Raw genomic sequence first — 21,060 nt, forward strand, 5'->3', positions numbered from 1 at the left:
TTACCCCCCTTTCAAAGTACTCAGACATCAAGTCCACCACTGTCTCCCTGTTGCTCACTTTTCAGACTGTCTTTGTCATTTTTTAAAGCATCTTTTATTTTGCTGTTGTTGTTGTTTCACTTTTTGTCGATGTTGCTGTTGCTGCCTTGGGCGTTTTGATCTTGATGAACTTGATCGCGTGGCATACATTCTGTTTGTTGCTCTTGTTAGTGCTGACAGTACAACGAAAACATTTATTAACATTAACATCACGATGGCAACAACAACAACAACAATAACAACAGCAATTACAATCGACAACACCAAAAGCCATAAAACAACATTAAGTCAGCTTTTTTCGATGGTTGTTGTTGTATTTTTTGTTTTGTTTTTGTAGAAATACGAGTACAAGCATAACATTATCTTTTTTATATGGACTATATATTCTAATTTCGTTGTCGGAAGACAACCGATTGCCAGCAGATAACCATAAAAAACTTAAGCAACAGCAAGAGCAACAACAACAACAGCAATAATATCGCGACCGCTATCAAATTTCTTCTTTTTAGAGTGGCTAATGGCTGTGGCGTGTTGGCCACCCCCTGCGTCTGTGCATGCGCAGTCGCCAACTCCAATGGAGTAAGCGGTCCACTACAATCTTATTTTCGTCTAATTTCCCTTGCGGATTTCGGTGCGCACGCCGCTCACCGGCCGTTCATACTTTCTAATAGGTTTTGTTGGCTTGTTGTTGCGGTCAGCGTTGATATGCCTGATCTATTGTCTGCACTAACGGTGTTGTCTACTTATTTCTGCGTTTTTTTTTTTTGCTGTAACCTGCCGATTCGCTGTGCGTTATAACAACGCTTCATAAGACGCTTTCTGCTTTTGCGCTTTTTTTTATGACTTGTTCGAGAAAAACCTTCTGTTTTCTTATTGTTGCATTGTGTGTTGCCTTTTGTTGTTGTTTTTTTGGTAGTTAGATTGCATTGTTAGCCGCTTCAGCGTCTTGTCTGGCCATTAAACGTCTAATTGTTGCCAGCTCGCGGCTGCTGACTGTCGACTGCTGTTGTTTGCTTTGTTGCTACCTTTTTCTTTTTCTATTTTTTCTACTTCTCTTTACCTTTCCTACTTTGCCGTTACTCGTTGCTAGTTGCCACTGCTTTTTGTGCTGTCTTGCTGTTGGTTGTTGGCGCACTCCTAGGTCTGGCCGTTATTGCCACTCGTTTGCTAGCTTTAATTTGGCTTTTCACCTCTTGCTGTCAGTTACAGCTATGACATGACTAACTCAACATTAAAAACTATAAGAAACCATAAAAATATAAAGTTTGCGATTTTTTTTGCGGACTTTATTACCGCGCTGGCGAAATTATAAGTGCTATAAAATCTGAGAGAAAGAAAGTATGTAATTTGATCTCTTGCTAATAGTTTACTCTTTTTCATGGAATGTTCTAGAAGTGTCTTTATGTTTTTAGGTTATAATTGGTTATATTGTTTAGGTTATATTGAAGAACGAAATTAGAAATGCAGCTAATTTTTTCTTACCATCGACCAATTAATAATCTATAAAGTTTTGTAGATCGTTTTAATATAAGATTATATGAGATCGCTCTCAAAACATGATCAAAAATCTCATATACATATCTCTTAGTAGAGGTTCATGACTATATACAAATATGAACCGAAAGTTAATAATGAAAATGATTTTGAAAAGGGGTGTTTTCATATTTTCGTCATTGATCGTAATTCCACTCCCGTTTCGTGGATTGAGAAAGTCTCGACATGCCAACGTTTAGGAAACTAGGTTTTTGTAAACCATAGGTAAGAAAATATGATCACGATCTATCAAAGAACACGAACTCGACAAAAATCGACTTAGGACTCACTTAATTTTCTTGAGTTCACCTAAGTTCGCCTTTGGATTCGTTACATTTTATATCTGCTTAAGTGTCTTTCGGTAAAAAATGGAACCATGTTCTAGAACAGCACCCGCGCCATTAGTTCTGCTTTTTCCAGACTGGATAAGTGAAGCGTATGGGTCTGGTGGTGAATGAGGACAAGACGAAATATCTCCTGTTATCAAACTAACAGTAAGCGCATTCACGTTTTGGCTTCCACGTCACTGTTGGCAGTCATAAATTTGAAGTTGTAGATAATTTCGTATACCTAGGCTCCAGCATCAACACCGATAATAATGTCAGCCTTGAAATCCAACGCACAATTACTCTTGCCAACAGATGCTACTATGGACTGAGTAGGCAATTGAAAAGTAAAGTACTCTCTCGACGAACAAAAACTAAACTCTACAAGTCCCTCATCATTCCCGTCCTTCTTTATGGTGCAGAAGCGTGGACGATATCAACATCCGCTGAGACGACACTAGGAGTTTTCGAGAGAAAAGTTTTGTGGAAGATTTATGGTCCCTTAAACATTGGCAACGGCGAATACCGCAGAAGATGGAACAATGAGCTGTATGTCTTTTCCGACGACGTAGACATAGTCCAGGGAATAAAAAGACATCGGCTACATTGGCTAAGTCATGTTGTTCGAATGGACGAAAGTGCTCCAGCTCTGAAAGTGTTCGATGCAGTACACGCTGATGGAAGCTGAGGAAGAGGGAGGCCCCCACTCCGATGGAAGGTGGACCAAGTGGAGAAGGACCTATCTTCACTTGGTATTTCCAATTGGCGCCAAACTGCCAAAAAGAGGGATGCGTGGCCCGCTGTTGTGGACTCGGCTATAACCAGTCAAGAAGAAGAAGAAGTTCTAGAACAGCGGTATTCAGCTTGTATCTCAATTGACTTATTAGGCTAAAAGGAAACATTGCTGTAGCTCATCTTGACTCTGTTTCAACATACATATACCGTTGCCGAGAACGCTGTTCTTGTATTTTCTGTCGACCTTGTTGTCAAGTGGTTCTGAAGTCACATTTGTTTTGCTTTTTCGTACTACATAACTATCAGAACATGTAGGAATGTTACGTTTATGCTTCTACTACGAGACTACTTCCTCTGTAGAACGATCGATCTATCACTGAATATCAGTAATTAATTAAATTGTCGAAAAATATAAGGTGCTTGTAAGCAGATCTCAAGTAGTCAAATGTCTAAATACAGTTATATGTAGATACCATATGTTTTCTATGGAAATATAAATAATTCGTATACGTCCTCTAAGAAAAAAAGTAAACAAATTATGTCATGTGAACAGGCGAGTGTACATAAATATGCTTATGCCCGTCAAAACACGTATCCACGACACACTTGAGACATTTGAGATATGATATGTATGTATGTATGTGCATACCTTCATATGTTAATATCGTTTATAAATATTAAGCAATTTATTTATCCAATTGTGTATAAAGTCATGTTTCTGACTGATATGACTTCTATAAGGCAAACATACATATTTATATATTTATAAACATACATACATATTATTGTGAAATACAAGATCGTGGTGTTGTGAGACTTTAGGGCGTCTACGTGCCAAATGGATCGCAAGCAAGTAGCCAGTCAAAAGGAGCAAAGTCAGCACTGCAACTTGCCATTGTTTGTTGGTGTTGTTGTGGCGATTTCTTTTTTATTTTTTATACCCTGAACAGGGTATATTAAGTTTGTCACGAAGTTTGTAACACCTAGAAGGAAGCGTCGGAGGCACAATAAAGTATATATATAAATGATCAGTATGTTGAACTGAGTCGATTTAGCCATGTCCGTGTGTCTGTATATATACGAACTAGTCCTACAGTTTTTAAGTTTAAGCGTCTCTTCAAGACGCTGCTCATTTGTCGGAACTGCCTATATCGAACCACTATATCATATAGCTGCCATACAAACCGAACGATCGGAATCAAGGGCTTGTATGGAAAACATCAGCATTTTACTACATATCATCACGAAATTTGGTGTGAGTTATTGTTCATAGAAATAATTTAATCTCCGAAAAAATTGTTCAGATCGGTTCACTATAGCATATAGCTGCCATACAAACTGTACGATCGGAATCAAGGACTTGTATGGAAAACTTCCGCATTTACTACATATCTTCACGAATTTTGGTGTGAGTTATTGCTCATAGAAATAATTTAATCTTCAAAAAAATTGTTCAGATCGGTTCACTATATCATATAGCTTACGAAATTTGGTGTCAGTTATTGCTCATAGAAATAATTTAATCTCCGAAAAAATTGTTCAGATCGGTTCACTATATCATATAGCTGCCATACAAACTGTACGATCGGAATCAAGGACTTGTATGGAAAACTTCCGGATTTTACTACATATCTTCACGAAATTTTTTGTGAGTTATTGTTCATAGAAATAGTTTAATCTCCGAAAAAATTATTCAGATGGGTTCACTATAGCATATAGCTGCCATACAAACCGAACGATCGGAATCAAGGGCTTGTACGGAAAACTTCCGCATTTTACTACATATTTTCACGAAATTTGGTGTGAGTTATTGCTCATAGAAATAATTTAATCTCCGAAAAAACTGTTCAGATCGGTTCACTATAGCATATAGCTGGCATACAAACTGTACGATCGGAATCAAGGGCTGGTATGGAAAACTTCCGCATTTTACTACATATCTTCACGAAATTTTTTGTGAGTTATTGTTCATAGAAATAGTTTAATCTCCGAAAAAATTATTCAGATGGGTTCACTATAGCATATAGCTGCCATACAAACCGAACGATCGGAATCAAGGGCTTGTACGGAAAACTTCCGCATTTTACTACATATTTTCACGAAATTTGGTGTGAGTTATTGCTCATAGAAATAATTTAATCTCCGAAAAAACTGTTCAGATCGGTTCACTATAGCATATAGCTGGCATACAAACTGTACGATCGGAATCAAGGGCTGGTATGGAAAACTTCCGCATTTTACTACATATCTTCACGAAATTTTTTGTGAGTTATTGTTCATAGAAATAGTTTAATCTCCGAAAAAATTATTCAGATGGGTTCACTATAGCATATAGCTGCCATACAAACCGAACGATCGGAATCAAGGACTTGTATGGAAAACTTCCGGATTTTACTACATATCTTCACGAAATTTTTTGTGAGTTATTGTTCATAGAAATAGTTTAATCTCCGAAAAAATTATTCAGATGGGTTCACTATAGCATATAGCTGCCATACAAACCGAACGATCGGAATCAAGGGCTTGTACGGAAAACTTCCGCATTTTACTACATATTTTCACGAAATTTGGTGTGAGTTATTGCTCATAGAAATAATTTAATCTCCGAAAAAACTGTTCAGATCGGTTCACTATAGCATATAGCTGGCATACAAACTGTACGATCGGAATCAAGGGCTGGTATGGAAAACTTCCGCATTTTACTACATATCTTCACGAAATTTTTTGTGAGTTATTGTTCATAGAAATAGTTTAATCTCCGAAAAAATTATTCAGATGGGTTCACTATAGCATATAGCTGCCATACAAACCGAACGATCGGAATCAAGGGCTTGTACGGAAAACTTCCGCATTTTACTACATATTTTCACGAAATTTGGTGTGTGTTATTGCTCATAGAAATAATTTAATCTCCGAAAAAATTGTTCAGATCGGTTAGTAAAATGTTTTCTTTTTTTACTTACTTTTTCTTACGGCTTTAGATTTGCTTAAATACATAGTTACTAAAAGAAATGCACCTGTGAAGGTTATATTAGCTTCGGTACAGCCGAAGTTAACTTTTTTTTTTGCAAATATTGAGGCGGATCATATATATGTTTATACATACATATATATGTTTTATGTATATTTCAACTAATATTTACATATATATGTATATATTCATGGAACAATTCTTATTATGCCATCAAAGCGCAGTAAATTTTAATTAAAACCTTGAAAGCTAAGTGCAACAATTACGAAATAGTAAAAACAATAATATTTGCTGCCAAACGGAAATGTAAATATAGAGTATACATATGTACATATTTATATATTATTTAAGATATATGTATAGCGGAGTATGTATGTTTCTGTATATAAAATTTAATTGCACAAATGCTTGTTGTTATTGTTATAAACAAATTAATACACAATTTTATCATACTATATATATTATATTTATTGATATGATGGCTTACAACTGCTTGGTCAAGCAGTTACAGGTTGGTTCTTTGTTGTGCCAATGGCAGTGAGTCACCTTTTTTATAGATATATGTATATACATATGTATATATATGTCCGTAAGTCTAAGCTTAGGACACATTCATCAATCATACGTTATTAGTTCATACACAGTACTCTACTCGCCTCGCAGCCAATTTCGCCACTGTGCTACCATTACACTTGTTGTACTTGCTTTGGATTGTTTTTTTTTCAGTGAGTTAACAAACTCCTTTGTTTCAGGCAGCCATAAGGCTTAGAAAGCTTCAGAAATATATATTATATAAAGAACTATATATGTATGTATAGTATAAAGCATATTGATTGATTGTCCATTGTCATTGCTCCCGTTAGCTTTATCGCATCGCACACTACTTAAGCGCTAAATCAGCAATTGTGCTAATTTTAACGACAATAAAATGCGCGCAGTTTATAAAGCGCTATAAAATACCGCAAATAAAACTTTATGACTTGGCGATAATTATACAAACATACATATATACATACATATACATATATATATATATATATATATAGAGATATATATGGCAGATTTATATAATTGGAGATTTATTGTACGCTTATGGTTGTCAGTTGGTGTTTGCATTTGAGTTAGCGCACCTCTGACCTCACCGCATACACTTGCCAATAATCCACACAGTCAGCCAGCCACCCAAGCAATTACTCAACAATTAATATACATACATACACACAAACAAACAAACACATATATGTGTGTGTAATTACAGTTAGAACAGCTTAACACACTGGCAGCAGCGCATCGCAGCCATTAAAGCTACTAAAAAGCTTGTATATGTATATGTGTTTGTGTGTTGCTCGGAGTCACTTGGTCGCCAGCATGTCTGCGCTGTACAAGTGACTGAATGTATCGCAGAGTGTCGTAATATTTAGTTAGTATGAGTATAAAATGTGTTTGCTCGTCGTTTTTGTCTCGCTCGCTGCTCTACTTAGATTAAAATTTGCCGCTTTGGTTCTTTTTTGCTTTTTATATACTAAATATATACATATGGCACACATATTTACTCGGATACGTGCTGCCGCAGCAATACTTCTTTCTTCGACGCGTACTTAGCTGTCTCTCTATCTAATAAGTACATTTATCACATATGTACATATATTCTAAACGCGAGGATAATTGCGAAATTCTCTAGCACCTAAAGAAACTTAATTATACAATTACTGTGCTTTATAAGTATCGCTTGACATCACTACTTTTTCTACATATTCTACATATATACACACACATTCACTTAGTCAATTTCTCCGTTGTATAATACTAATGCCTTCATTTAAATGTCTTTAAAACGTGTCATTTGGCTCGTAGAACTGCATATTGTGCCGTACGGTGAACGATTTCATCAGACGTATTTATAAAAAGCACGCTTGATTTTTACTGATAATTGTACTCGTATGACGTGAAAAAGAGAAGGTGATTAATTTGAAATATGACGTGGCTAGTATCATGTAAGCGGTTTCAGTCATTACAGTAATCGATTCCTATTGGAGTAATGGATTTTTTTACATTGTATAACATTTTCTGAGAGATGCTACCCAGATAATACCCGTTGGGTCATTTAGACCCAGAAAAAATGTTTTGTGGAAAAAACTTTAAAGTTTTACGGTATTCGATTCCTATTGGAGTAATGGACAATTTTTTTTTATTTTTGTTTAACATTTTCTGAGAGATGATACCCTGATGATCCATGTTGGGTCATTTAGACCGTTTTGTTGAGAAAAAAACTGTACAGTTAATTTTTTCGAAAAGGATCTGTGCCAAATTATATATTAAAATGTTATTCAGAAATTTCGCAGAGAGCAGGGAGAATGCTCTAATTTGAAATTGACTTGCCTCACTTTTTAATTGTCTTCAAAATTTTCATTTTTAACTTGTCAACATATTTTCACACATCTGTTATAGATCTCAGTTATATTAAACTTTATTAAAATCCCCGAAAAATTCTAATATTTCAATTGACTAAAGACGCGACGATTTCAGATTTTTGGAACTAGACCAAGCTATAGTAGTGAAGGCGATGCGAATAGGCCTTCCTTTATATAATTAAAAATCTCTGGCACAATGTAAAAGAAAAATCTACACATATCCAGATGTTCTGAAGAAAACGAAGATTTTTAAACAGAATTATCCAGATTTAAAAATGAAATAATCGATTAATAAATCGAATAAGAATACTTTAAGGGGTTTAGGGGTAGTCAGGATTTTCAAATACAAATAATAATTTCGTTAAGTTTAATCTTTAAAAAATATTCTCTGAAAATTTGAAGTTGGTCCCATAATTACTTTTCGAGTTATTCGACGCATAACAGCGCTCGGGCACTCCAACATGCTAGTGTGAAACTTTAAATGCGTCTTTCTCAAAACTATGTTTTTTGAACTGGAAAACCGCTCAGTAGATTTTAAAGAAATTTCTACAGCTTTTAGAATACATAATTATACTTGGCCAGTTTTTGGCCAGAAGTTTTTTTTTCAAAATTTAGATTTTTTAAGACCATTTAACTGTGGATTTTTTCACGAAAATCTAAAAAAAAAATTTCCTGAGGCAGCCTATTTGTTAATTTTTGAAAAAACAATTAAGGAAGGGCTAAGTTCGGGTGGGGTTTTAGAAGAGCGATGCCACACTATAAGTGCAGTATTTCTGGTGCTTTTCCTTAGTGAATTTAAGCGTTTTTAGTAGTTTTAAACATAACCTTTGTATGGAATCCGATTTCATCCATTTTTAGACTGTATAAGGAAGAGCCTAAAGGAAATGACTCCAGAAGTTTGGTCGATATAGCTTTAGCAGTATACTAGATATGTACAAAAACCTTAGTAGGGGGCGGGTCACGACCACTTTCCCAAAAAAATTACATCCAAATATGCCGCTTCCTATTGCGATCCTTTGTACCAAATTTTAGGGTGGCAAGGAATATGTGTTCCAAGTTTCGTTAAGATATCTCAACTCTAGTTATCGCTTGCACGGACGGACAGACAAACAGACATCCGGATTTGAACGGACCCTGATCACTTTGGTATATATAACCCTATATCTAACTCGTTTAGTTTTATGATTTGCCACCAACCGTTATGTAAAGAAAACTATAATACTCTCTTCAGCAACTTTGTTGCAACAGTTTAAAAAGAAAAAAGTTTCGATCCGGCCCAGAATTATATATTTTTAAAACTATTTTTTCTTATCCGATTGATTTTAGATGATTCTACAAGAACTTATGATTGTCACCTCAGGGACCTCTTTTTGGAACTGGCAACACAAAACGCTATAATTTTCGAAATTACAATTTTTTTTAAATTTTCGTGACTTCAAGTCAAAATATTGTGTAATAATGCCATATTATTACTTTTGTAAAATAACATCATTTAATAGCAGTAGAAAAAAAACTTACTGAAAATTGTAATTTTTTCGTGGTTCTAACTACCCCTAACCCCTTAAAAAAATAACCTAAAATAAATATCATTAATAAACCGAACTGAACATATTCTATTAAATCATCTTCAAAATCTTCAAAATCAAAATTTTCTACTAAAATATACATATCTACTTAAGAGTCATACATTGTAAGTATTTATGCACCATTTTGAGAAAGGTTATTAAATGAAGCGATAAATAACCACTATTGAGTGCAATTAAAGTTGGGAAAATCTAGCTTGTCTATACAAAGGCAGCCATTAAGCAATATTTCGATTTCCTCTAATTAAAATGAAAATTGAAAATGAATTCATTCACTCTTATTTTTTTTCACCCGCTATGTAAACACACGAGTATTTGTATGTACATCAGTATATATGTATGTTAGTGTGTGTGTGAGTGCAGCAACCTTGAGGAAACTTGGGTAATCAACTTTTTTTTTGATCTTTTTTACATGACCTTCATACTTTTATTTGCAAATATATCGGAGGCACAGCTATATAAATGCTACGAATGCTAGCTAGCAACGGTAAATTCAGTAGCGCGCTAAAAATATGCAGATAATGTAAACAAGCGCATGTAAACATGTGTATGTAACGGGATTAATTGTGTAATGAAATGAGCAAGTCTTGCAGCAGGTATAATTAAAGAAGGTGCTTAATGTGGATACATACATATCTAGATTATGTACATATGTATGGGTTTCCACATCACCTTCAACTTGCCACATTTTGTCCTTTTGATTTCTTTTTTTCCTTTTTGTGCTCCATTTCAGCGCTTTTGCTTTTAAATAAACAATTTTTGTGTGCATTCGAAACGCATATGCCCTCATTTTACAGCATTAATCAAAAGCAAATCACATTTCACTATTTCACTCGCTTTATGGTTAATCTGTGGATAATTCATTGTAATTTATTTCGGAAAAAGTTTGCTGCTTGAAATTGCCGAAATTCCACTTTTTCGCCATAAATTTTGGCAAATTGTATTTTCATTATCAATAAATCAATTTTGGTGAAATGCTTTGGCTGGCTAAACTCATTAAAATGATTGCTCATAAATTCATGTAAATTATGCTATGAAGGAAAAATAAACAACAAAATTTTAATGGCAAAAAAAAGCACACACATAGCTGTGAGTGGAAAAGGGTGCCTCAAAAGTCAAAGAAATTCTAATTCGAAAGAAATTTCAAATAACGGTTATGCATAAATGAGTGGTGAATATTTTTGTGGTGTACTCATATAGAGAAAATGGCGTTCTTAAAGGTGAACACTATATATATTTGTATAGAATTATATGCTGCATGCAGCGCGTGACAAATTGATATATTTACATATATAATATCTAGCTAATTCAAAGCGTTGGGCTGCCAAATTTTTTTACAAAAAAAAAAAAAAAATTTTCACAAAAAAAATTCTAAAAATAAACAAAAATTGCATGCAATTGCAAGCAAAATATATACGACACAAGAAAAAATTAAATAAAATACAATAACAACAAACCTCAGCGCACATCATCATAATTTAAGCCACCAGGATTATCGCGCGTATACAAAAACAAAAAAAAATAATCGCAAGACTTTCGAAATGTAAACAAAGATCAAAGCGAATGCACTTTCTTCTGTGTATAAATTTTTTTTGGCGTAAAGTCATAGCCAAGAAAACATTGCATGGGAAAAATATACAAAAAAAAAAAATAATAATAAAAAAAAATTGAAAAAATAAAAAAAAATTGAAAAATTAAAAAAAAATGAAAAAGTAAAAACAATTAGAAAAAATACAAAAAAATTAAAAAAAAAAGAAAAAAATACCACAACAACTTTAAAAAAAATTAAAAAAATACAAAAAAAAATTTAAAAAAATTTAGAAAAAAATTGAAAAAAAAAAAATTAAAAAAAAAAATTAGAAAAAATTTAAAAAAAATACCATAAATAATATAAAAAAATACAAAAACAAAATTAAAATAAATACAAATTTTTTTCATTGCCAATTGAATTTTCACTTTACGTTTTTCTGTTTATTTTCTGTTTATTTTACCTTATTTATTTTATTTCCAATCAAATGGGTACTAATTATTTTTCAACACAGCATTTTTTTACAGTGATTTCTTTTGATTTTTTATTTTTAAAATTTATTTTATTTTATTTTCTTGCTAATTTTCACCTCACTTGTGTGACGTCAATGGCAGCGAGACTGGCGGTAGACGCACGAAATTGGTAGTTGTGAAAATTCGCGAGATTCGCACGCATGCATAAAAGAAATGATAAAAAAAAAATATAAAAAATTAAAAAAAAAAAATTATAAAAAAATATTAAAAAAATTATAAAAAAATACTAAAAAAAATAAAAATATGCAGATACATAACTCATCGTTATATATATATAAATATACACCTATACTATATGTACATATGTACACCCTCAAATACCTTTTATTAGCACAATTCGTTTGTGGCACGTAAATTCCTGCGCTTTGATTGCTCATTTCATTTGAGTCTTGTAAAAATTTTAGCATATCTTTGTAGCATAAAATTTTAAAATTAGTTGCATTCAAATCGGTGCTATTTTGGGAGTGTTTACATTTTTTGTGTAATAAAATTTCATTCAGCGCCGAATTGGGTTTATGTGGATAGGCTTGGGTAAATATTTGCAAACTATGTGTATTTAAAATTAAAAATAAAATAGAAAGAGTCTCACTTTATTCTTCTTTTTCTTTTCTCACACACATAAACCTTTTATATCAAAAAAAATATTTTTTTTTTTATAATTTGGGTACTGACTTTTGAAGAAATATATACAAAAATATGAATTTTTAAAATATTGTCTGAAAATGCAATACATTCTATATAAAAGGTTTCAAGAAATCAATTTTTTCTAAGAAAAAAAAAATTAATGATTAGCTAGGCCAATTTTCTTTCATTTCGAAAAAAAAGTTTGAGTTTTTCAAATTATCATGAACATACCCATACTTTAAATAAATAAATATATACAAAGATATATACTCTTATATTAAAAAAAAACTATCCAAACCAATGAAAAGTATATTCCACATAACCACACAATTAGCCCTTTCAGTTAGTCTATATCTACCGCGTTAGCAGACTAGCGTCTCGTACAATATTTTTTATGAGTCAGTTTTATCTACTTGATCTATGTGTTGTTCAGCGCTTTATAAATCCATATACATATAAATACTGTATATACTAAATATAGAGCCAATTCACTTGATGAGTATAAAACTCAGAGATATGCATTTTCAGAGATATCAGAAGCTTCAAAAGTAAACAAGAGCACTAAAAGACAAGAGATACTTTTCTAAAATATATAGAAAATCGCACTCAATTTAGAGGAGAAAATTTATTGCTCAGTTTATCGTTAAATGAGTGGAAGAGTACAATGAAGAGCATTCATTTAATATAAAAACTCTTTTCTCTCTTTAAATGTAGAAAACTTAAAAACACTCACTCTCGCGCTGCTGATCTCGCCGCTCTGTATAACAGCTGATCTAGTTTATATACTGCTTAAGCGCGAGTAATTATTTTGTTTATTTATAACTGAGAACTGAGCAGAATTTTTCAAATGAGAACTAAGTTAATTTTCAGGTTCTTCTAACCGAAATCTGTCAGTCTAAACAAGATATGGAAATTTCATAAAATTTGTAGTGCAAACAGACAGAATAGGTGTCAATAAATGAAATGGCAGTAACTGGTAAACAACAGGATTATGTTGATGATTTGAAAGCTGAGAGACTGATTTTTTTTTTAGTTATACTGTACATACACTGCGGTGATACACATATGATAAAATATTGCTGCTGAGTGCTTTATTATCGGAGAGAACGCTTTGAGAAATTAATAAAATACTCATTATAAGCGAAAGAGTGTAAATGATCGTTTGAGCAAGAATTGTGCGAAAATAGAGAGCAGTTGAAAGCTGAAAAATATCTCTTTCATTTCACTCATTTGCTTTATTCGATCAATGTGTCTCTTTATAAACAGTGTAATTATGGCTCAACTCGTAATCGTACTCGTAGTGTACTCCCACTCTCCAACGCACTCTTCATATCTCTGCACTCACTCACTTTACCAAAACGTGACTAAACCATGCAGAGCACGATCATCGTGTCGCCAACAGCATAACGAGTACAAGTACACTCCGCAGTACAAGTGTGAGTGCAATCACAGGCCTAACTGGAACGGGGGTATCAGCAACAGAAAAATATAAGTGTAAACACTTTACAAAACAGGAAAATGATAAAAAAACAATCGCAATAGAAACAAACATAGAAATAAAGTCAGAAGAAAAATAAATTTGTGCAGAGGCACAAAAACTTGTTTATCTTACAGTCAACTTTTATGTATAAAATCATGATATATGTGTATTGTTTGAAATTGACTGTGTTCCATAATAAATAGGCCTACTTTGTAGCGTTGGTTCTGCCGCAGCGCCCATCTCTATCTCTCTCTCGGTGTGTGTTTATCTATTTGCATGCATCTTTTTTTAATTTCAAAGTTTACTTGGACTTATTTCACTTTTTATTTTCACCCCGTTTCCATATTGTTATTTAGTTTACTTTTCAGATTTTTCGATTTGTAATTTTCATCCTCATTTTTTTTTTTGCATTTGTCTGCCTTTCCTGCTGGCAGGTCGCATATATATTTCTTGTTATTTAGTATTTTTTTCATTTACCCGCTTCCTTTTTTGTTATCTGTGTTGTTGTTGGTGCTCTTTGAGTTATGACTTTTTTATATGATTTTTACCTTTTTGTAGCTGGTTGTTTACTTTGTTTGCTTCACAGCTGGTTTGACTGGTTTCCACAGACTTTTCGAGTGTTTGCTTCAACACTGCATATGTGTGTGTGTGTGTTTGTATGTAAATATTATAGGCCTAAAGGCATCACGCAAACACATTAGTAGTCGTCTTTTTGCTCCGCTCCACCATTTGCGCTCCTCCTCATCGACTTGCCGATCAGTCGGCTGATCTTCTGCCTTTGCTGCTTTGTTGACTGTCACACTTTTCATGTTTGTTTTTATATCTGCGCTTTGTGTTAGTTTGTCGCTGTGTGCCACAAGCCATATATAAAAAATAATGGTTAGATTTGGATGTATGTATGTCTGTATGTAAGCCTGCCACACTCACACGCTCACCCGACAGCTACTGTATTACCCACAACCGGGTCTTGAACAGGTAAGAAGTGAATATAAATACATTGATGCATGCTGGTACCCTGTTGGACAGCGTTTGGTGGTAACTATGCTGGCTTACTTGGACTGACTGTCTTAAACTTAGATAGTACTTATCGAATAGAATGTTTCATAAAGCCCAACTTAAAGCTTAAGGATTGAGATTGCAATTTGTATAGTCCAAGAACCATTGTTGAGACTTGGCATCGTGGCAGATCTGTATGGAGGAAGGCGAGGTGAAATCATCTAAGCATTTCCTCCTCCCAGCTTTTGCCAGACTGAGGTTGAAACAGCTCGGAAGTCCCATTTTCGGCGTTCCTAGCGAATTGGCTAGAGTCGACTGTAGCCGACTAAAGACAATCTTAACAGATTTCAAGCATTTTGCTGAATCTTAAGAGTCTTTGAACCATTGGGAGTTTACTGGTATCACAATGGACAGCGCTCTAAACTGTTTAAGTGAGATCTTCTGTATTTGCAGAGCTCTACGAACCTAACTTAAACTAAGAACCATGCTATTAGTCAATCACTGCGTTGTTTAAGTAATCTCGAGTTTCTTTTGTTATTAATTTTCAAATACTGTAATGATCTCAAGAATATGGACCGATTTTGTTTAAGAAAAACTTGAAACCTTGAGGAATCTATCTTTAGGTTGTGTTGACGAAACATTCTAGATTTATGAATAGGGTCTAAAGTGTATCTCCTGTTTGTGAGTTCTTTTCTATCTATTTTGAAACAAAATAAAAATATTTAAAGATATAAATCTGATAATATTGCTCTGATAATATTACTTGGGAACCGTCATTTATCGCAACGGATAATCGAGGACCCAAATAACTAGTATTAACTTTCGATATACAGGCTTTTTGTTTCGAAAAAAGGTCTATGAAATTGAATTTTGAAAGTACTGAGATCTCAAGATAATCCAGCAAAATATTTCCCCTCAAAAAATCGACCTTTTTTGGGGGACCTGTCTCCTTCTAGTGTCTTAAGGAAATAAAACTTACAACAGAGCTTAGGAATCTTCATTTATCGATTAACAATAAAGCTCAAGCGACAAATTGTATACTGATTGTTGTCAGAGAACTAGTGGTCGGTAAGACCTCCATCATATAGACCTTTATGATTCATAAAATATGCTTATGGAAGTGCTGAGATCTCAAGTTTTTCATAAAGATATCATGCAGAAACCTAGTCTTCTAAATTATTATATTACGAAATATCTCTCCGTTATTGTCAGCCGAAATGTTTTAGGTAACATAAACCCTACCCTCTTGTGTGATCCCATCACTTTCTAGTGTCTTCAATATCCAACAGTTAGTGAAATTTCTTGCCGGGTTCTCTCTTCTTTTCACGTGCTTTATTTTTCTCAGCACGCACACACATTTTCTCTCTAAACACTGTTTATTTTTTCGTGTTTCTTGCTCAATTTGATCTTTACGATTTTATGCTTTATTCCACTTTTTTCTTTTTATTTTATTTTTTCAATTTGTTTTTGTAATTTTTTTTTTGTATTCTGTACACATTTTGCCTTTTTTGTTTGTTTTTAGCGCAGGTTTTCTCATTCTCCGCTCGTTTGTTTTTCTGAAACTTGCACTGCCCCAGCCCCACTGTCACTTAGTGTGCCACATAACCCCCACAGATCGAGCGCATATACTTATAGCATTATGAGTATACCCTCAGGTGTGTGTGTGTATGTGCGTGGCTGTGTATAGCAACGATCGTCTGGCCTGGGTCTCGACTGCTCTGTTGAATAGTGATTTAGTTCGCGGAGTGCATTTGTACCGGTACCCACACACACAGCGCTTTTTATGTCCGTCGTTTTTTTGTGTACCTTTTCTATAACTGTGTCAAAACAGGTTTGCTTGTGTGTGTGTGTAGCTGTATTGTCAACTGTGTTTTTTTTTTGCTTTCGCTGTTGACAGTGCCATCAGTGTCGCTATAGTGTTGCTCAAGTGATAATGATGGGTTTTGTTGATGCGTTTGGATATGATTTTTTTCTTGTTGTTGTTGTGGCTCAATGCATGTGTCCTGTTTGGGTTGTTTTGATTCCTAATGCAATTAACTTTGCAGCCTTTTCATTGTTTATATTGGCAAAGTGTTTTTCTTCTTTTTGGTTCACACTTTGTTTGTTGTTCTTGTTGTTTCTGCTACCAATTTTTCTGTTTCTGTTGTTGGTTCAATTTTCATTTTTTTTCTTAACGAAAATTTTTCCTCTTTGCTTCGCTTGCTCAAAATATATCTGGCAGTGTTTTTTCTTTGCTTTTTAATTATTTTTGTTTTTGTACATTTCTTGGTTTGACGTCAATTTCATGATTACTCGCAGACATTCTGATCGCTGTTGTTGATTGCTTGGCTCGTCCCTTGCAGCTAATGAATACACATACTCGACGATGGCGAAGACTAAGGTCTTGTGGTAGCAAACGTGCCACTTACATACATATGTATATAGAAAGAAACAGACTTACATATGAATAGCTACAGATTTATAGATCTACCTTCAGAACTTACAAGCTTACTACTTTATCATAAGATATATACATATGTATATATGTATAACCTCTGCGATCTTTACAAGCTTTTATGCTCTCTTGCTTGATTACTATACAGCTGTGTTGTATATTCTTCAGCCAACTCTGAACACACTTACATACTCTTTTATATAGATCTATAACACACATATGCCTGTAAGTATATCTTTATATGGTCCCAGCAGTCTTGGCGTAACTAATTTCGCCTTTCAACCTCTTGTCTTTTTTCAACGCTACTTTTGTTTTAATAAATTTTTGTAAATCTTTCAGATTTTTGATATACGACTTATACGCCTTGAGGTATCGCCTCTCTTGTCAGCCACTTTTTTTCGCCATCATTCTTATGGGCCATACAATGTAAGGCATATGTAAGTCGAACGGCGGCGCGATTATTTCGCATATTATGCGTGATGAATTACCGTAAAACATATTATTTCACGGATTATTTTGGGTTACATGGTTGCTTATATTGAGTTTTCGAAGCATAAAAAGCATTAAGCTCAGTAAAATGTTATATTTTTACATATTTATTGTTGTAAACACACACGTATTGTAGTAAATACATATATCTATCTGTCCCTCTGCCTATCTGTCTGTCCACTTAGTGAGTGGCGCGTTTGAGTTAAACGATTGGTTTCGCTGTATTGATTTGATTTTATTATAACGATTTGTGAAAGTTGTGATGTGCTTAATTGTTCAATATAGATTAGTGAAGATAAATGTGATTAAATAAAAACTCCGGCTAATTATCGAGCAGTCAATTTAATCTGTAGGATTACAAATTTCCTAATTACTTTTGATTACATTTTTAGAAAATTGGTTTCGATCTCATTAGGAAAATGAGCTCATCGGTGTAGAAAAAGGGTTAAATGCTATTAAATTATTATTATAAAGCAAGCAACTAATGTATATATATTAAGGTAGTCCTTAATAGCGTTTTTACACAGACAAATTAATTGAACAATTAAAATTTTGATTGAGAAACCAGTTTCTGTCTTTCACACTGCCGGCTACTCGATAACTGATCAACTGTTATACATTTTTGTGTTTGCTTTTCATAAGAAATTGGTAAGTTTCATCAGCTGATTGCTATGTTAATGTAATTTTGTATGGTAAATCGATTTTTATCAGTGTTTTAATCGAGCAGAGACCGGTTAATTGATCAATTAGCTCCTGTGTAAAAAGGCTATAAGATTGAAAATATAAATTTTTCAGTACATTTTCCCAATCTTCACAGGACCTTAAGTAAAATATAGTATAATATATGCCATCTAAATATATGCGAAACGAACAAACAACTGACTTAAATCATACTGACTGGCGAACTAACATAGCTCGCAGTTATACTATGGGAATGAGATATATAGTGAACATATACTATAGAAACCAGACACTTAACGTAGCTTTGGACAATTTTCTTGTTCATAATAGAACCTAAACAACCTAATAAATACAAAAGTAAGAGGAAGCTTGTATAGAGCTCCATATATACACAATAGTTTAGCTTTAAAAGACAGTATGATATGAAAAAGACTTCATTGGAAAGACTGATAGTCAAATTGCGTTCTTCCTTGAAAGACATGTCATGGCGAGTTATTCATTTGAACCAAAAAGCTCTTCTGCTGAAACCATAGATCAATAAGAATTCACATTTTCGATAACTACATATAAAAACATGTTTTTTAAAGTATCCATGTTAAAAGAAAGAGTGGAAAATTCAAAGAAATAAGAATCAATAATAACACCTCAATATATTAGGTTGGAAAATATATCCCTTTTCCTTTTTATCTGGTAATACTATACATCTTTGAAAGGTCTTGACATAACCTACAAAACGACGCTATGCATGATTAGTTTGGATATTGCGTTCAACAGTTATAGACGTGTAAACATGGAGTTCACTAACCCCGAGAATCGCGTTAATTTAAAGTTTCCTTCGTTAAAGGCAAATCCGCCAGAGAAACGAGATTAACGGTGTTTTGGGGGACGGTACTCTATCACTTCGAACTGTGTGACGATGGATACCGATCAAATCATGGAAAAATCGAGTTAGACCGGCGTATGGCATCTCGTGACATCGCACAGGAGATGGGAGTTAGTCACCAAACCATTTTAAACCATCTGCAGAAGGCTGGATACACAAAAAAGCTTGATGTTTGGTTGCCGCATGATTTGACGCAAAAAAACTGTGATATGCTGCTGAAACGGAACGAACTCGATCCATTTTTGAAGCGGATGGTGACTGGCGACGAAAAGTGGATCACATACGACAATATCAAGCGAAAACGGTCATGGTCGAAGGCCGGTGAATCGTCCCAAACAGTGACCAAGCCGAGATTGACGGCCAGGATGGGTGGGATTGGAAGGGAATCAACTGCTCCCATATGGCCAGACGCTATTCTATTACGAACAACTTGACCGCTTGAAGCAGGCGATAGACCAGAAGCGTCCAGAATTGGTCAACAGGAGGGGTGTAGTGTTCCACAAGGACAACGCCAGACCACACACTTCGTTAATGACTCGTCAGTAGCTACGGGAGCTCGGTTGGGAGGCTTTATCGCAACCACCATATAGCCCGGACATAGCGCCAAGTGATTACCACCTGTTACTGCCCATGGCGAACGCCCTTGGTGGTGTAAAGTTGAACTAAAAAGAGGCTTGTGAAAAGTGGCTGTCCGAGTTTTTCGCAAATAAGGAGGGGGCTTCCACGAGGGGGGGGGGGGGTAATATAAAGTTACAAAGCGGAAGGGAGATATTTGACAACTTAATATAGACTGTCACTCGTTGGGGATGTACTTCATTTTATAGCACGATATATTGATTTAATTTTCAGCGTAAGATAAGAAGGTAACTGGACCACCCTTTATTATGTACCCCAGCTTCGAAAGAGATCAGTAAACCCTTTCTTAAAGCTGCTTAAGTTTAATTCTGTCTACTTCAAATTTAAAACCACTTTCCTGCAACTGCCTTAGTGCCACTTTGTGTCAAACAACAACACTCCAGTACAACTTATTAGACACTTGAGAATTGGCACACATAATTGCATGCCATTACTCAAAATTTAATTAAATGCAATGTGTATGTGCTAAGTTTTGATATTTTTACACTTTGCTATAATTGCTACAATTTCAGCATAAATTAAGCATTCGCATAAATTATTTGCATTTCCGCTGCGGGCCGGCCAGTGGAGACCGCGTTTGATACCTGATAAGCGTTGAGAAAACAACAAAACACATTTAGATCTAAATATGTATGTTTGTATGTATATAGGTGTGTGTTTGTACATAATTTGCTTGCATTACGCGTACATTAACTAGGCGACCCTTAGAAGTGGCAATTCGCCACTCGAGCTTCTTCGCCAGCTTGTTGCTGCCCGCATCTTTAGTGTGGAATATTTTCGTATAATTACGCAGCTCTAAGTTTCGCCTAATGCGCCTAAGTAAACGATAGCTGCCTGCGTCTTCAGTTTGCTGTTGTTGTTGTTTTTGCTTTTGCGACTAATTTTACACTTTTGCATGCAAATTAATTGCATGGTGGTATGGACTATAGCAACAACAACAACAATAAACAATGAATTGCGTATAAATTGTATAAATGTTAAATTGCTGATGTTTGTCTGCCTGTGTGTGCGTTCTATTAACTAAGCATGTTTTAGCAAATCTGCTCACGTTCAAAGTAAGTGACTGCTTGTATTGCCGCTACACACTTTTGGCGTGTACTACCAATGTACGCCTGTATATTTGAAGCATTGGAGCAGCTGTATTCCGCATTGGTGACAACCCACAGCTGTGAGTTGCT

Source organism: Zeugodacus cucurbitae, chromosome 4, assembly GCF_028554725.1.
Source record: "Zeugodacus cucurbitae isolate PBARC_wt_2022May chromosome 4, idZeuCucr1.2, whole genome shotgun sequence".
NCBI classification, from domain to species: domain Eukaryota; kingdom Metazoa; phylum Arthropoda; class Insecta; order Diptera; family Tephritidae; genus Zeugodacus; species Zeugodacus cucurbitae.